Source organism: Trichosurus vulpecula, chromosome 3 (genome assembly GCF_011100635.1).
Source record: "Trichosurus vulpecula isolate mTriVul1 chromosome 3, mTriVul1.pri, whole genome shotgun sequence".
Taxonomy (NCBI): domain Eukaryota; kingdom Metazoa; phylum Chordata; class Mammalia; order Diprotodontia; family Phalangeridae; genus Trichosurus; species Trichosurus vulpecula.
The window spans coordinates 414602010-414619284 of record NC_050575.1 but is presented as its reverse complement, the minus strand read 5'-3'; positions in this window follow the sequence as shown (position 1 = coordinate 414619284).

Here is a 17275-nt window from a genome sequence, read left to right as displayed (position 1 = left end):
GTGAAGCTTAATTTAAAGAGCCTCAAAACCAAGTGTTCTGTTGTACTTCAGAATGTGCTTGATTTTTCAGCTGTAATCTGTGGAATGGATCAGCCAATTTGTTAACTTTCCATGCCCAAATTATCAAGCACCTTTTAAAGAGTGGCAAACTATTTTGTCCAACTGAATCCCCATAAGGTCTGAATATCCCAGTGGTTCTTTTCTGCATAAGCCATGCATTGTGTGAAACACTTTATCATCACGTGCTTCTCCCAATAGGTATAAAGATTTCATCTTGCTGTAAATGAGACCAGTTTATAATTACTATCTTTTAGTTTCAGAAAAAAAATTCACCCAAATGAATTCTTGATTTATAATTACTAATTGCAATACTGAAATTTCATTTTTTCCAAGGAACTACAGTTTTCAGTTGACTCATGTTAAAAAAATATGGGGGCATCCTGAGCTCCCCACAGCTGTTTATTTCTTTAAATCACCAAAAAGTCAAATAATTTCCTTTTATTTTGCTAACTTGTTAATTCTTAAAGGCCTTCAGCATAACTATTTAAAACAAACTAAAGAAATAGTCCTTTCTCTATCAATCCACCAGATCATATGTATTTGCCAAACTTCCACCCAATGCTTCAAAGTCATAAGAAATGCCCTTTGGGATCTTATATTGATTGGGGAAGGGAGATGGGCAGTATTTGCAAAGAGATGTTTCTCTAAAAATTTTCCAAATCCTTTTTATTGCAGTGAAATCAAAACCTTCCTTTCATCTCCTCGCTTAATTCCTCTAGTCTTAACAGTCTTCATTCTAGGGAATTTTCATTCACACTTTACTGCGACTGTTTATGATACAACACCAATGCATTGCAATACTGTATGTTATTGGGTTCTCAAAGGCTAAGGTCCCTCTTAGATTTTCATTGCAGAGTGTATCAGATTTCACCAAAATGAAAGTAGCTTTTATAAAAGTTCAATGTGTAGTCTGCTGCATGGAGGCAATTTTCACTTGGGTGGGGATACAGGCTTATAATCATCTTTGCTTTGACCATGAGAAAGCTTAGTTTCAAATCACCTCCTCCCTTTATAAAGTTTGTGTTATTTTTCAATGCTGCAGGTTACTATTGAATCTAATTAATCAGTCAGGAGAGACAAACTTGTTTCTCATCAAAAGACGAGATAATTTTTGGATCCAACCAAATCAAATGTAAGTGTATCGCTGCTATTATTTTAACAATCCCAAGGGCCATCATCTGCCAGGATTTCAAGGCTCAGGGCCCACATTCTCAATCAGCTTCTACTTTAACTTTTCAAAATTGACTCATGTTGAAAAGCGATAGTGATGCTACAGCTGTTAGGATGTAATTGTGAACATCACACTGGGCCAATTACATGTAAATTAAATTGACATCTACTAGCAGACTTAGATCTGCTAGATCAATTTCACCATCCCTTTAATAGTAAAGTGTATTATTATTCTTTACAATCAATAATAAAATTTGCCTCATTGTCAATGGCCAGCAATGGCTTGCATTACAAAGATCCTTTGATTTGTAGCATAATAATTTCTTGATTTAAAGTATCTGCTTTAATTAAAAACATGAACAGAAATATTAATTAGAACTAACAGGAATTGTACTACTGGAAAATCTCTCTGACGGAGACTGCAGGTGTAACCTTTTGTCTATTTCTTTTGCAATGACTCGAAGGTTAGGTTAAGTCCATTTATTTTTTTTAACTTAACCTGCCATCTATGTTCTTACTCAATTCTGTCCTCATCCTCTCGGACCCTGACTTATCATAGTGTTCACAGGAAACATTACATTTTTATTGCCTTTCAGTTGCTTCATGGTTTTAAAACAAGTTTTTCCTCTCTCTGGGTTCACTTTGAGATACCCCTTCACTCTGGGAGTCCCCAGTGTTGGATTAATAACAGGGTTTGCTCAGTGTTCTCAGGTCGATTGTTTAAAAGCAGTAAGCAACAAAAGGTAAACAAATCCCAACTGTCCTTACTTCTATCCCTTTGGAGACTGAAGGTGGTCTAAAAAACTCACATTTCCATCCTGCAATAAATGTTATTCCCTTTAAGTTTTTTTTATGTATACCCTTTAAACCACTTTATTGCACTGATCAGAAATGAAGGTGATGGATTTTACTGAGAGTTGAGAAGTTAGAGGTCTGATCTCAGTCTTTAAATTAGATCTTTTTCACCAGTTTACGTCTCTAGGTTCTATGTCGGTGGCCCTGAAAGTCTATTATTGTGGTTCGATGAAGCTGCTATGGAACCTTTGATCTTCATGGCCTCTCTTTTTCTTTAAGTAGTCCTGAGTTAGATGACCTCTTTATTAACAACACAAGCACTCCCTTATTTCTCGCTGACATCGTAGAGCGTGAAAAGGGCCTGTTCCTGAACAGGGACTATGTTGGCATAATCAGGTTGGGCAACAGCTTTTAATTCACCTGCTTTTCTTTCACACCACCCAGGTCAGTGCTTAGAAGAGTATTGACTGATCTCAGACAGGGACTGATTGACAAAAGCGCCCGTTAACAATGCTGGCATCTAAGGGGCTAAGGCAGGGGTGGGGATCTAGCCCAATTAAGCGGTTAGCACTTTGGTATAACCTGTCATAAAAGCATATGTTTATTGTTGTTGCTGTTCAGGCTTGTCCAAGTCTTTGTGACCTCACTGACCATAGCACTCCAGGCCCTTCTATGCTCCACTATCTCTCAAAGTCTGTCCAAGTTTCAAAATGAAGTTAGCTTAGAAATAAAGGCAGATTCACCAACTGCAGTTTTGGAGAGGCTCACCTGTATCCTGCAGAATTCTGATGTGGAGATTGAGGGGGTCCAGCCTCCCAGGGCAGTCTTTCTTGTGGAAGCCAGAAATAAGAAGACCGATCTGGGGAGTGCTGCCTTTTGGGTCCTTTGGGGAGGGTGACCAAAGAAGGCTGGGCTCCATCCCATGAATTCCACAAGAATCACCAACAATGTGGCCAAAAAATAAACCCAATCTTCAACAAAAGGCAACTGAAGCAGAGATCTGAGCGTATACCAATTTATCAGGGGGACTGGGGGTCCCTAATCAATTGGTTCAAAGACCTTCCTCCCAAGGATCCCTTTGCTCACAGTCTGTGGAGTTTTATTGCTATTCAGAGGTCACTAATGGGTGTTATAAGTTCAGGGTTGCTCAGTTCTAGAAGCAGGGAAAATCTCATGATTTATTAAAGGAGATGTTCATCAAACACCAATGTTTAGTCAACAGAACTCTGGGGCTTTGCACAGGAAGTTACGAACATTAGGTGAAAAAGAACAGAGAAACATAGGGACACTGGTTTTTGGAGCACGGTTCTCATCATCCATTCATAGGGAGTGGGTATGGTATTGATACAACAGATCTCTACCTCTATCTCTAACACAAGTTAATATAATCCTAACAAAGTATAAATCTATCCCCTAAACCAAATATAATTAATATAATCATCAACGAATAATGAGTCAATTAATTCTAGCCTACATGACTCCCATGGTGACAGCATTAACTAACTCAAACTTAATTGTATCCCACCTCACTAAAGCAATCATTAATATTTAGTAAAACAGAATTAACTGGGTAAATGCTGATCAAATTGAGTAGTCATCAAAATTATCCTCACAGACCCTTTCTGCTTGTAATTATAACTTCCCATAGCTATGTCCTAGTAATTGATTATCTCTAGATGGCAGCTAGGTGGCGCCATAGAGCACAGAGCACCGGGACTGGAGTCAATGAAGACTCATTTTCCCAGGTTCAAATCTTGCTTCAGACAATTCCTAGCTGGGTGACCCTGGGCAAGTCACTTATCCCTGTTTCTCTCGGTTCCCTCATTTGTAAAATGAGCTGGAGAAAGAAATGGCAAGCCTCTCCAGTATCTTTGCCAATTAAACTTCAAATGGGATAACGAAGAGTTGGACGCCACTGAAAAATGAACAACAAATTGTAGAGAAGTGATCCCAGTGCTGTTCCTTCGGAGCCTGTCCCTCGGCTGTCTGGATCTCCACCTCCATAAGTAACTGTAGAGCCACCTGCCACCCTCCCGTTTGCACTGCTGTGCCCACCTTCCCCTCATATCCTCAAGCAATGCCTGGCCGGCGTTGTCCTGTCACTCGATCTGCTTCCACCTTTACCTTTACCAGCTGATGGAATCCCCTTTTCCCAAAGGAATATCCAAAGAATCCACCCATTGGGAAGTCTTATAACCGGGACTCCCAGCCCGAGCGCTTCTGCGCCGTCTGCAGGAAGGTCGCATCCCATCGCTGCAATGATACTAAATGTCTGCAAGGACCGTCTCAGGCATCTAATGTAAAAACCGACACCTCAAATCGTTTTTGTGCAAGGCACAACATGCGTGGTGCTGGTGTAAACTGTGATCCTGCTCGCCCTGTCTGTACAGACGATCCAGCCTGCTTCTTCAGAAGATGCCTGACTCTTGCTGTTCAGGATCCAGCACAGGGTGCAGAGCGTCGTTTTCGATCGACATGTCTCCCATAGGATTTAGCCAAACCCCATCAGCACGCTCAAGTTGTGCCTTTTCTTCCTCGTTGTTCCCTGGTATTCTGCTTCTCCTCCAGAGGACTGCCCTCCAGGCATCCTTAGGGATCCATAAAAGCCCCAGGTCTTTGAAGGAGGGGGACTGTGATGATCGCTTTGATACAGTTACTCAATTTAATCAGTATTTACTCAGTTCACTTAGATTTAATGGGTATCAGCGATTGTATTAGTAGGCTAGGATCAGGTTAAAATAAGTTTATACCGTAGAACCAGAGGTATATAGATTGTAATCCATTCACTCACTATGTATTGATGGTATTATGACTTTTTTACTTATAGGATGGATTTATGCCGTTATGCATTAATTAGACCTGCTGTGAGAACTTGTATTAAATTATGTTAGAGACAGAAATTTGCTGAATCACCCCCCCCACTCCTCTGAGAGCAATGCTCAGAACGCCCCAAATTCCCTAGGCTTTTCTGTTCTTTCTCAGCTAATGCTCATAACTACTCCTAGAAAGTCCCAGAGTCCTGTTGCTTAGTCACCCGCTAAATATTGATGTTTGAGGGACATATTCCTTGGCCAAATATAGGAGTTCCACTCTTCCCCCCAAAATCATGTGCTTTTCTCCCTTCTGGAACTGACCAATCATGCCATTGTACCACCTCGTTCTATTTTCGGTAACTTCTCAAGATGTATAAATGCCCCCTAAGAAGTGAACAAAGGGGTCCTTGACCAGGAGGAAGGTCTTGGATCCTATTACTAGGGACCACCAGGCTCCCTAATAAAGGAATTCCTGCTCAGAGCTATGCCTTTTGCTGACGATTGGATTTGGGGGCCACGTTTCTCTCTCTGTCTCACCTGTCTCTCTTTTTCTAGTTCTCCTTCGCTGTCTCCCTCTCCCTCTCTCTCTCTCCCTTCCCTATCTCTTCCTCCCTTCTACTTCTCTGCCAAAAGTGAAGTAGCTGATCAGTTCCCTTAATAATAATGTAATTAATAAAGACCTGAGTTCAAATCCAGCCTCAGACACTTACTAGCTGTGTTACCCTGGGCAAGTCATTTAACCTCTGTTTGCCTGAGTTTGCTTGTGAAAATGGGTATAACAATGGCACCTACTATTTAGGGTTATTATGAATGCAAGAGGAGATAAATAATTGCACAGTACTTAGTACAGGGCCTGGCATAGAGTAAGTGTTATGCAAATGTTAGATATTAGTAATAATAATGATAATTATTATCTCATCCTTCAAAAGCAGAAATCAACAAAGAGGACTTGATTCCAGATCTGATTCTCTGTAGTTGGGAGAAGTTGGTCTATAAGGGCGGAAATAATGCAGTCTTTGGGGAGAAGGGAGACAGCTGGGTGGCGCAGTGTATAGAGTGCTGGGCCTGGAGTCAGGAAGATCTGAGTTCAAATCCAGCCTTAGACACTTGCTAGTTGTATGACCTTGGGCAAGTCACTTGACCCTATTTGCCTCAGTTCCTTGTCTGTAAAATGAGCTGAAGGAAATGGCAAACCACTCCAGTGTCTTTGCCGAGTTAACCTCCAATGGGCTCGTGGAGAGTTGGACATGACTGAAAAAAAGACCGAGCAACAACAAATTAGGGAGAAGTAACTTAGAATTCGTGATAAAAAAAGACAAACACAATCTGATAGTTTTTGGGGAAAACATTTTTTTATAGACTAGGTCTCCCCTTCTTACCTGGGCTCTTATTGCAGGGGCCATCCATGGCCCACTAATAGGTTTTGACTCACTCTGATTCTGACCTGGGCCAGCTTGCTGTTCCTTAAGTAAGCCTGTGTGGTCCCTGAGAACAGACAGCTGATTGGCATGGCCCAGTGCAGCTCAGAACCCCTGAGCTCAAGAGATCTGCTGACCTCAGTCTCCACGGTCACAGGCTCCAAAGACATGAACCGGCACACTGGCGGAAAGCAGATTTCAGAGATTTGAGGACAATCATATGTAATCTTCCATGGGCTAAGATTCTAGAGGGTCAATCAACCCAGGATGGGTGGGAAGTTCTCAAGAATGAAATTCTGAAGAGAAAGAGAAACCATTTGGAGGAGGAGAAGGAGGAGAAGGAGGAGAAGAAGGAGGAGGAGGAGGAGGAAGAGGAGGAGGAGGAGGAGGAGGAGGAGGAGGAGGAGGAGGAGGAAAGGGAGGCAGGTGTCTACTAGGGCAGATGCCTAACAGATTTATTGAAGACTAATTTTCAAAAAGACATTTGTACAAACCAGAAGCCAGGATGGATAAAGAAGGGTGAATTCAAAAGTCCTGCTTGGTCTTAGGAGGTCAGTGACAGGATTACCAAAGCCCAGATAATGTTGAGCCTGGGGAAAAATGCTAAGGACAGCAAAAGGAACTCTGGAAATCAATTTTTGGGGGTGGGGTGGGGGAGAGGAGCTTGCCTTAGGGTAGATGGGACAATGCTAATGGTTGATGGGATAGAAACATTGGTCAATATGGGTCATGCAAAACCAAAAGCTATCAATAATGTATATTTGAAAAACCACCAAAAAGCTATGTAATGGGCCCTATGCTTGGTCTTCAAAGAAAGACACTAATTAAGATGGATGTGGCTGTGACCTAGCTGTTTCAGAGAATGGTAGGCTTCTCAGTCACCAGCGTGACACTCCTGGCCTAAGCCTGCTTCAGGAGACTTCACATCCAGAGAAGCGATGACCTCACTGCCCTCTGCCCTCGTCTAAGTATGCATGACATCTTGTGTCCAGTTCGAGGCTTTGGAAAGGACGCTGCTGAGCTGCAGAGGTTCTGGAGGGGAGCAGGTGGGATGAGAACAGACAAGGTTCCCTGGGGGTCATTTAGCCCTAAAGAGGGAAGTCTGAAGGGGGACTGAGAGCTGCCTTCATGCATGGTCATGTTCCCAAAGGCCTCCGGACTCCTGGGATTTGAGAGCTAGAGTTGGACATCTGAGGTCAGCTTCCACATTGAGCCCTTCATAATACAGGTGAAGATACTGAGGTCAGGAGAAGAGATCACACAGGCAGTAAGAGGCAGAGCCAAGAGCTGAGTGCTGGTTACAAAGGGACGAATGGGAGCTTAACTTCAGGAAAACTTCCTACCTGTGGTGTACATCTAAGAGTCACCCAGACTTCCTCGGAGACCACCCTAACGTGAACTAGCTTTTATACCGTGCTTTAGGGTTTGCAAAGCACTTTAGGTAAGTCATTCATTTGATCCTCACAACAACCCTGGACGTACGGACTATCAATATCTCCATTTTACAGATGAGGAAACTGAAACAAATAGAGGTTAGGTAACTTTCCAGGGTCACACAGGTAGTTGGCGTTTGGGGTAGGATTAGAACTCGGATCTTCCTGGCTCCAAGCCAGGCCCTCTTGGCCACTCTGCCTCCACCTGCCTAAGTGCCTCCCCCAGTGTGTTTCCCCTCATTGAAGGCTGGGCAACTCATTGTGGGGTACCCTGTGGAGGGACCTATTGTTGAGTAAGGGTGGAATGCAATGGTCCCCTAGGTTCCTTTGGACTTAGATTTTGTGGCCGGAGAAGCCCTGAAGTCCCTTTCTGTATAAATCCCCTGATCTTGGGATCCTGTTTGGATTCCTTACCATTGAAGACACACCAGAGGGCTTGATCACTGTTCAGCTCAGGTACCTTGGCCTCCCCTCTGTTTCCCCTTAGGTTGGATGGCAGCTGCCTCTTATTGGGTCCTGGGGAGTATCAGCAGCTATTCCCCATCGGGACATGCAGTCGGGCCTAATATCTGAAATGTATTCCCCAAATTGGCTGCTCCTCTGGGTGGGAGCAATCCAAAGAAGAAGCAGGTGGCCTCACGATTTCATGGTTCATTGACTGTTTATGAAACACCCTATGGCACCTGCCTTGGCATCAGACTTCACACCCTTCTCATTGGAGGGGGAAATGAATGTAAATCTGGGGAAACTGGCCTGAGCTCTGGGAAGTGAACAGGTTCCTCTTACTTGGGGAGGGAAGCTGACCCAGAAGGATCAACTCATTTTACCTTTGCTTGATCGGAGGAAAGTGTGAAAGTGTTGCCATCTGAGCCCAGATCATGGCGGTGTGCATGGGATTCATGGCCCTTGAGATCTGGGATGATAGATTTAGAACTGGTGCAGTGGAAAGAGAGTCAGAGGACCGGGGATCAAGTCCTGGTAGTCACTGACCACCTGGCTGAGAGACCTTGGACAAGTCACTCCTCTTGGGGCTTTAGTCTTCTCAGCTGACAAATGAAGGCACCAGGCTGATGACCTCTAAGATCTCTTCCAGCTCCAAATTCTATGCTTCTCTCATCCTTTAAGGTCATCTCATCCAATAACCCCAGATGAGCAGACTGAGACTCAGAAATGGGGAGCAGCACAGCCAAGAACAAGATGAATTGTGGAGGATCATGTCTACAGCAGCTTGGGTCAGCCCTGGGTCTGGGCTCATGAAAGTGGCTCCCATAGAGGAGCAGGTGTCACGGGGGAGTGCTTGGCTTCTCTCACATACTTATCATATAATATCACCGATGATATTTGCCTGTCTGGCTAAGTTCTATCTCCCCTCGGCACCAGCTTTGAACACAGGAGGTGCCTAATGTTCATGGAAGAGAGGAAGGAAGGGAGGGAGAGAGAAACAGAAAAGAGAAGGAAAGGAGGGAGAAAGGAAGGAGGGAGAAGAAAGATAATGAAGGGGAAGGAAGGAGGGAGGGAGAGGGGAGAGAATGAGGGGAGGAACAGAGGAAAGAGAGAGGAAAAGACAGAAGAGAGAAGGAAAAGAAGAGGGAGGAAAGAAGGAGGAATGGAGAGATAGAAGAGAGAAGGATGGGAGAAAAGAAGGAGAAAGAGAGGGAGAGAGGAGAAAATAAGGGAAGGAAGGAGGGAAGGAGGGAGAGAGAGAGAAATAGAAAAAAGAAGGGAGGAGGAAGGAAGGAAAGAATGAAGAAAGATGATGTGAGGGAGAAAATGAGCTGGAAATGGCAAACCACTCCAGGATCTTTGCCAAGAAAACCCCAAATGGGATCACAGAGAGTCAGACACAACAGAAATAACTGAACAACAAAATCTATCCTGCATGTATCACCAGGTTTTCACGAGGATTAAATGAGTAGGAACACAGAAGGAAATGCTTCACCCCTATAAAGTTTATTATAATATATTTTACAGATAAGGAAATTGAGGCAAACAGGATGAAGTGACTTGCCCAAGGTCACACAGCTAGTAAGCATCTGAGGCCACATTTGAAATCTGGGAGATGCGTCTTCCTGACTCCAGGGTCCACACTCTATTCCCAGCACCACCCAGCTGCCCAGGGTGGAATTTACTATCCCCTTTTGAGTGATAGGGAAACTGAGACCCAACTCTGACACAGTCTTTTCTGTTATCTCTTATCTTCTCCTAGATTTGTGGGAAATAGTTCCTTGGATACTTAAGGATGTAAGCATTTATTACTCTGAGGGAGTGGGCAGGCTCAGCAGGCCCCCAGGCCATCTCAGTATGATGCCTCCTTCCAGGGTCTGCAGAACTTTAAAGCCAGATGTCTCTAAGCACATGCAGGCACCATCTTATCTATCCCTTGGAATCAGTTACCCTCCAGCCAGACCCAAGTCTCACCAGGGCCTGGGGTTTAAATTCCTTTGCAAAGATACAGATTCCCACCATTCAGGGCCAATTTCTTATCTTTGTGATATGCTCCAAGCTGCTTTTGGGAAGTTTAACATGACAATCCCCCCAAATGCAGTTCTCAGGCATACAGGGAGCCCAGCTGCCTGCCCATAGTCCCTGTTGTATAGGAAACCTCAGCTGCGTTGTTCTAGGCTCTCTCTAGCTCTGACATCTGGTATTCTATGTTTTAAGTTCCTTCTCAAATCAGACATTCTACGGTCCAGCTTTGTTGTTCTCCAGTCTCTGTTCTAAGACCCTTCCAGCTTTGCTGCTTGGTGTTCTGAATTACCAGGTCCCTCCTGGCTCGGACCTTGTAACTCCTGAGGTTCCTCCCAGGTCGGAATCCTAGGGTCCTCTGACTAGCCTTTTGTAGTTGGAGGCAGAGTGAACTTGAAACTTAACTGTGTAGGAAGCTGTCAGGCCTCTGAAATTCCACCCTGAGACTAGGCTCCAACAAGTCTCAGCCTGGGTTTTCTCTCCTGCCTTTGACCTGAACTGATCTTGGCAAAGCCAGAAATCTGTACAACTTATTCATGAGAGCCCCAGAAAGCTGATGCTGGGCTGGCAGGGAGCTCAGGGTAGCAAACCTTCCATGATCCATGGCAGATAGTTTAGAGATGGAGACCCTCAAATGGCAGAGTGGGAGGGGAGCTCAGAGACCATGTATGTACTCCCAACAACCTCCTTAGACAGAGGCGTAAACTGAGGGGAAGTGACTTGGGCAAGGTCCTATGCCTAGGGAGCAAGTCCCTTGGGCCACAAGACTGGTTCCCTGATGAAAGCTGGTCCTGTAACTTTGTGTGACTATGGGTGAGGTTTGACTCATCCCGGCCCACTAGGTGTGAGATATGTTATAAAATATAAAGTTCAGTTTCCACACAGATGAAGCCATAGGGCCCCTTTTGCAAAATTTTCCACACAGAGGACTTGACAACCTTAAGGTTGCTGCCATAGGGTCTGTGACAATCTTGAGAAATAAGTTTCCACACAGATGGAGCCATAGGGCCCCACTTGTGAAACGAGTTTCCATATAGAGGCCCCCAGACCTTGTGACAGCCCAAGGCTTACTGAGATAAGAAAAGGACCTTAAAAAAGAACTTGACTACTGAGCCATGTATGGAAAGGGAGGCTCAGAAGCCTCGGTCAGCGACAATTTAGCAACTGTTTAATAGCTAACATGGACATATAGGGAATGATGTAACCAGGGAGGATCAGAACCAATCCTGATCCAGAGGGGAGGAGTTGCTTCTAACCTGATCTAGAGGGGGTGGTGCTAATACCATAAAAGCTTAATCTCTGCTTCTGTACTGGAGCACTCTTCCTTTCTGAGGAGTTGTGCCCGCTTCTCGAGAACCGAAAGAAATCTTTCAGCCTCTTGAATAAAACACTTGAAACACCAACTTCAGAATTGAGTCTGAGGTCTTTTTTTATAATACTAGGGATTCACCTCTTTCTTCAAACTATCTCCCACGGGGCATGGCACAGTGCCCACTTTCCATATGTCCTGACGCCTGGTTCCCCAGGCTGCCCTGGTAAGTCCTCCACTCTTAGCATCTCAGGAGTGTGTGCAGAGCTCAAAGGGGAGTCAGCTAAGCAAGTCCCTTTATTTTTTAGATGGAGAAAGTGAAGCCCTGAGAAATTTGAGCTCCTTGAGAGAAGAGACTGAACTATTGGTTTAGTTTTGGCCTTTCTTTGTACACCCAGGGCTTAACTGACTACTTTTCCTCCCTGCTCTCTCACCAAGTTGTTAGTTCTTTCCCCTTGCTCAAATTATTTCTCTTTAGGGGTAGATATTGTAGCTATGATATCACGAGCATGAAGAACTCCCAGGTGAAGAATTTCCTTTTATTAGCATAGTTTGGCACTTTATCAGAAACGTATAGTCTAAGAGCATTGATTAAATCACTGAAAAGTGAAATCATTTGCCCAGGAAGACACAGCCAGAAAGGGCCAGAGGCAGTTTTTTTTTTTTTAATTTTAAAGTAAAATTTCTTTTTTTCAAATTACTTATTTATTTTTTTGTTTTTAGTTTACAACACTTGGTTCTACATAATTTTGAGCTCCAGATTTTCTTCCCTCCCTCCCCGCCTCCCTCCCCAAGATGGCATGGAATTCCATGTAACTTCCACGTATAGCTCCACATTGAATTAATTTACACACTAGTCAAGTTGTGGAGAACAATCATGACCAATGGAATGAATCATGAGAAAGAAGAAACAGAACCAAAAAAAAAAAACCCAAACACAAAAACAAAAGAGAGAAAAAAAGGGGACGGCGGGGGGGGGGGAAGGCTAGCATGAAGTGTACCTCAATCTGCATTCAAACTTCATAGTTCTTTCTTTGGATGTAGATAGCATTCTCCATCGTGAGTCCTTTGGAGTTGTCCTTGCACCTTGTGTTGCTGAGAAGAGTGAAGTCTGTCAGGGTTGGTCTTCACAGAATCCATATATCTGTGGTTGTGTACAGTGTTCTCCTGGCTCTGCTCTGCTCACTCAGCATTATGTTGTGTAGGTTTTTCCAGGTTCTTATGAAGTCCGTATCATCCGCATTTCTTATAGCACACTAGTATTCCATTACCTTCATAAGCCACAACTTGTTCAGCCATTCCCCAATTGATGGGCATCCCCTTGATTTCCAATTCTTTGCTACTACAAAAAGAGCCCCTATATCTATCTATCTATCTATCTATCTATCTATCTATCTATATATATTTGTACATAGGGGTCCCTTTCCCACTTGTGTGATCTCTTTGGGATACAACCCTAGAAGTGATATTGCTGGGTCAAAGGGTATGAATGTTTTATAGCCCTTTGGACATAGTTCCAAATTGTTCTCCAGAATGGCTGGATCAGTTCACAACTCCACCAGCAATGTAACAATGTTCCAATTTTCCCACATCCTCTCCAGCATTTATCATTTTCCTGTTTTGTTATTTTAGACAATCTGAGAGGAGAGATGTGGTATCTAAGAGTTGTTTTGATTTGCATTTCTCTAATCAGTAGTGATTTCGAGCATTTTTTCATATGCCCATAGATATCTTTAATTTCTTCCTCTGAAAACTGCCTGTTCATATCCTTTGATCATTTCTCAATTGGGGAATGACTTGTATTCCTATATATTTGGCTCAGTTCCCTGTATATTTTAGAAACGAGGACTTTATCAGCGACACTAGTTGTAAAGATTTTCTCCCAGTTTTCTGCTTCCCTCTTAATCTTTGTTGCATTGGCTTTTTTTTCAAAAACATTTCAATTTAACATAATCAAAATTACCCATTTTGCATTTTGTGATGCTCTCTGTCTCTTGTTGGGTCATGAATTCTTTTCTTTTCCATAAATCTGATAGGTAAACTATTCCTTGCTCTCCCAAATTGCTTATAGTATCAGCCTTTATTCCTAAATCATGAACCCATTTTGGCTTTATTTTGGTATATGGTGTAAGATATTGGTCTATGCCGAGTTTCTGCCCTACCATTTTCCAATTTTCCCAGCAGTTTTTGTGAGACAGTTCTTGAACCTGGGTCTTCCTAGTTCCAAGGCCAGCTAACTCTCCATAAAGCCACACTCTCCCTCATGCTTCATATTTGTTTTATCTGCATTTTGTATGTACTATTATGAGAACATGTATCTCCTCCGTAGAATGTGAGCTTGTTGAGGCAGGAAGTGTAGTCATTTTGTCTTTTATTGCTGTCCCCTGTAATAGCACTGGAGAATCAATGCTAAGAGATGGTCATTGAATAGACAATAGATATCTCTCATCCACTTTGTTTTTTTCAGTTTGGTTGGTTGGGTTAATCACTTTTGGATGAAAATAGATGAAGGTGATAATCTAAGGTTCTGGGTTCAAACAATGAATAAAACATTTACTAGTTCAAGGATGGCACATCTGATGAACCTTCCTTCCCATGGATGGATCCATCCTTGTTCGTGAACTCTTGGGAGGATGTTGTATGCAGTGCTGCTTGAGGGAGGGTCCTGGGGCCAAGCAGACCAGCTCTGTGGGCTGAGCCATCTTGGGGAACAGGGTGGGATTCAAGACCAAAATGGCAGGGTCCAAATTCCCAGAGGCCAAGAGTTAAACCCCAGGAGGGGAGTCCAGTTCAGCAGGTCAGGATTGGGCAGTGAGGGAGAATGAAGGGCCCCAGACATGCAATCTTGGACCAGTCCTCCTGATGCCTCTACAGGACTGAAATCACCTTGTCATGGCCCAGGCAGCTATGGCCGTGTCCTGTGGTGGTGGAGCCAGACCAGACCAAACCACTTCTCCAAGATGTAAATGCTTTAGAGTGCTGAGTATGAGCAGGACCTCTGATGCACCTTCCTTTCTCCCTCCCCCACCTCCTGTGCCATCCTGGGCATCACATGGAGGTGAGAAACTGCTATTCGCTAGCATGGGACCTTGGGAGAGCTACAGAGCTTCCATTTATATAACAAAGCAAAGAAGACATTCTCTGGGAGGAAGGAAATGCTGGAGGCTGCTCTAGCTTGATGATGCTCAAGCTTTTTGGTCTCAAGACCCCTTCATGTTCTTTAAATTTATTGAGAACTCCTTCTAAGAGCTATTATTTATGTAGGATAGAACTATCTATATTTATCACATTGGAAATGGAAACATCTTAGTATTATTATGAAGATAATTTTTACCTCATAGACCCCCTGAAAGCATTTCAGGGACCCACAAGGGCCTATGCCTCACTTTGCGAAGTGCTGCTAAGAATCCTCGAGGTTGAAAAAAGTTAGGTTAGGGTTCTGAGCAGCTGCAACCTAGAGCTGGGCTTGTCATGAGCAAGCAGGGCAGCCTTGGGCAGAACAACTTCTCTGGGCCTCAGCTTTCCCATTTGTAAAGCAATGCCACCAGAAGTGAAGATCTCTAAGGCCAGTTCCGATGTCCTGGGATTCTGCAATTTAAAGAATGAACTTGATGCTGCCTGGTTCTTCTCCGAGAATTGTCCTGAGGATTAAATGACAATAACTGGTACAGAAACCCCCCTACAAAGTATCCTCACTGGGCTTGGCCCCGGGGGCAGAACCCAGATGGGGCGAGATGGAGGCGAGTGCTGTCTACTCCTTGTTGGTGACTGTTCTGGGCACTGGGGATACACAGACAAAGGTGAAAAATAATTCTTCCTTCCAAGGAGCTAAAACTATTCTTAGTTACTCCAGTGCTCCTGAGTTATATGCCCTGAGGATGCCCAAGGAGGAGCCCAGAGGATGCTGGAAAAGGTGGCATGAGTCTTCTGAAATGCCAGATCCCCTTTGTCCTCTCTCCCCACATCCTGCCCTCCCCCTCAGACCTGGCGGTCTCTTGTTTTTGTCGCACCAGTCTCAAGAATTCATGCCTGCTCAGGACTCCTAGAGCCCCTCCCAGGTGTCCCCGTCCCCAAGCCCTGAATGACAGGGGAGTTCTTAGTCATGATCATTCCAAGCTATCAAAAATGACTTCTCTGTAATTAGCAATAATCACAAATAAATAAACCAGTCAATTATTACCATAAAAAAGACCACAATGGATGATTTCTCAGCCTCCACTGAACTGGGCCATGGACCACTGGGCCCAAACTCCCAGCTCTAACCTTCTTCATTCTAGAAGGTTCTGTGTTTCATGGTCCCACCCAGCTCTGACCTTCTCTATGTCTCTCAATCTATAAAGATTTAAACAGCAACAGTCAGGAAGTCTGTCAAAGATGTTACCTGGTACCCATGTAGATAGTCCCTGTTGCAGTTCTTTTTTTCCTGAGCTAAATTTCACATTCATTTTCTGGGTCTCTGCTCAGAGTTTAAAGTATTTAATGAGTCCTGGACTCCAACAAGTTTTAGTTCTAGGCTTAGGGTTCTCTAACTCGATCTCAAACTATCTTATCCAAGAGCTGGTGAAGTTTGAAGGTTTTCCTTCTTCTACCTCACTTCCCAAAGTGAAAGGATTTCAGAAAATTGAACAGCAGTGTTGAAAATTCTCTTAGAACCTAAAACCTAGAATGTTTTAGCTGAGAGGGGCCTAGAACATCATTTGGTCCAACCACCTTCATTGATAGCATCATAAAGAAAGGGGGAGGGATGGCTCCAGGTCACACTGGGAGGGAAGTCCTCAGCCTTCTTGGCCAGGCTCTTCCCTCTGTTATCTTTCTCTTTTCTCCTGCAGGAAATGTCTGGCACTGAAGCCTGGCTGGCAAGGATCTTTGCTTAGGCAGCTCCATTTGAAAACATGAGCAAGCTGTGGTTTTCCTCTCTTCTGAACTACATGGTCCACTAAGATCAAATCTCCTGCTGTATCAGGTGGAAGAGGGAGAGAGCTCAGAAAAATGCAGACAGTTTGCTTTTTCTAGGAGAGAATGAAGAGCAGAGACAAAGGAAAACACCAATCAATAAAGCTGCCTGGCGTGACTGGGTCCAGATCAATGACAACCCGTGATTTGGCTCCCTGTAGATGGCATTAGGTAAAATGCCAGGCAGAATCAGCACCCTGGGGGCTAGTGGGTGCTATGTGTTCTATCTAATGGCTCTGGGATGGCCTGGGCCAGGAATGAACCTCCTGCCTCTGGACCCTATTCTTAGCTTTCACTGAAGGCTGGCATACCATTTATGGCTGGTAGGAAAAAAGATCAATATAGAAGGACAGCTAGGTGGCTCAAAGGATAGAGTGCTAGGCTTGTAGTCAGGAGGACATGAGTTCAAATCCAGCTTCAGATGCTTATTAGGTGTGTGACCTTGGGCAAGTCAGTTAACCATGTTTTCCTCAGTTTCCTCATCTGTAAAATGAGCCAGAGAAGGAAATGGCAAACCACTCCAGCATATTTGCCAAGAAAACTCAAATGGAGTCATGAAGAGCTGGACATGACTGATCAAACAACAACAAAAGAGTGCTGGGAAAATTAGGGCAATTGGGGCAGGGGGGAATGATCCCCAGAGTGTTTCTCAGGCCCCAGTCTAGGACATAGTAGCCTTCCTTCTTAGAGGATCAAGGGATTGAGAGGGTGAAAAGAGCCTTCCTGATCACTCCCTTGAACACTCTGCTATTTTGAATCTTCCCAAGGACACACAACTAGTGAATTGCAGAACCAAGATTCCTAGCCAGATCTACTTACTACAAGCCCAGGAGCCTCCATGAAGCCCCCTTTCAAAGG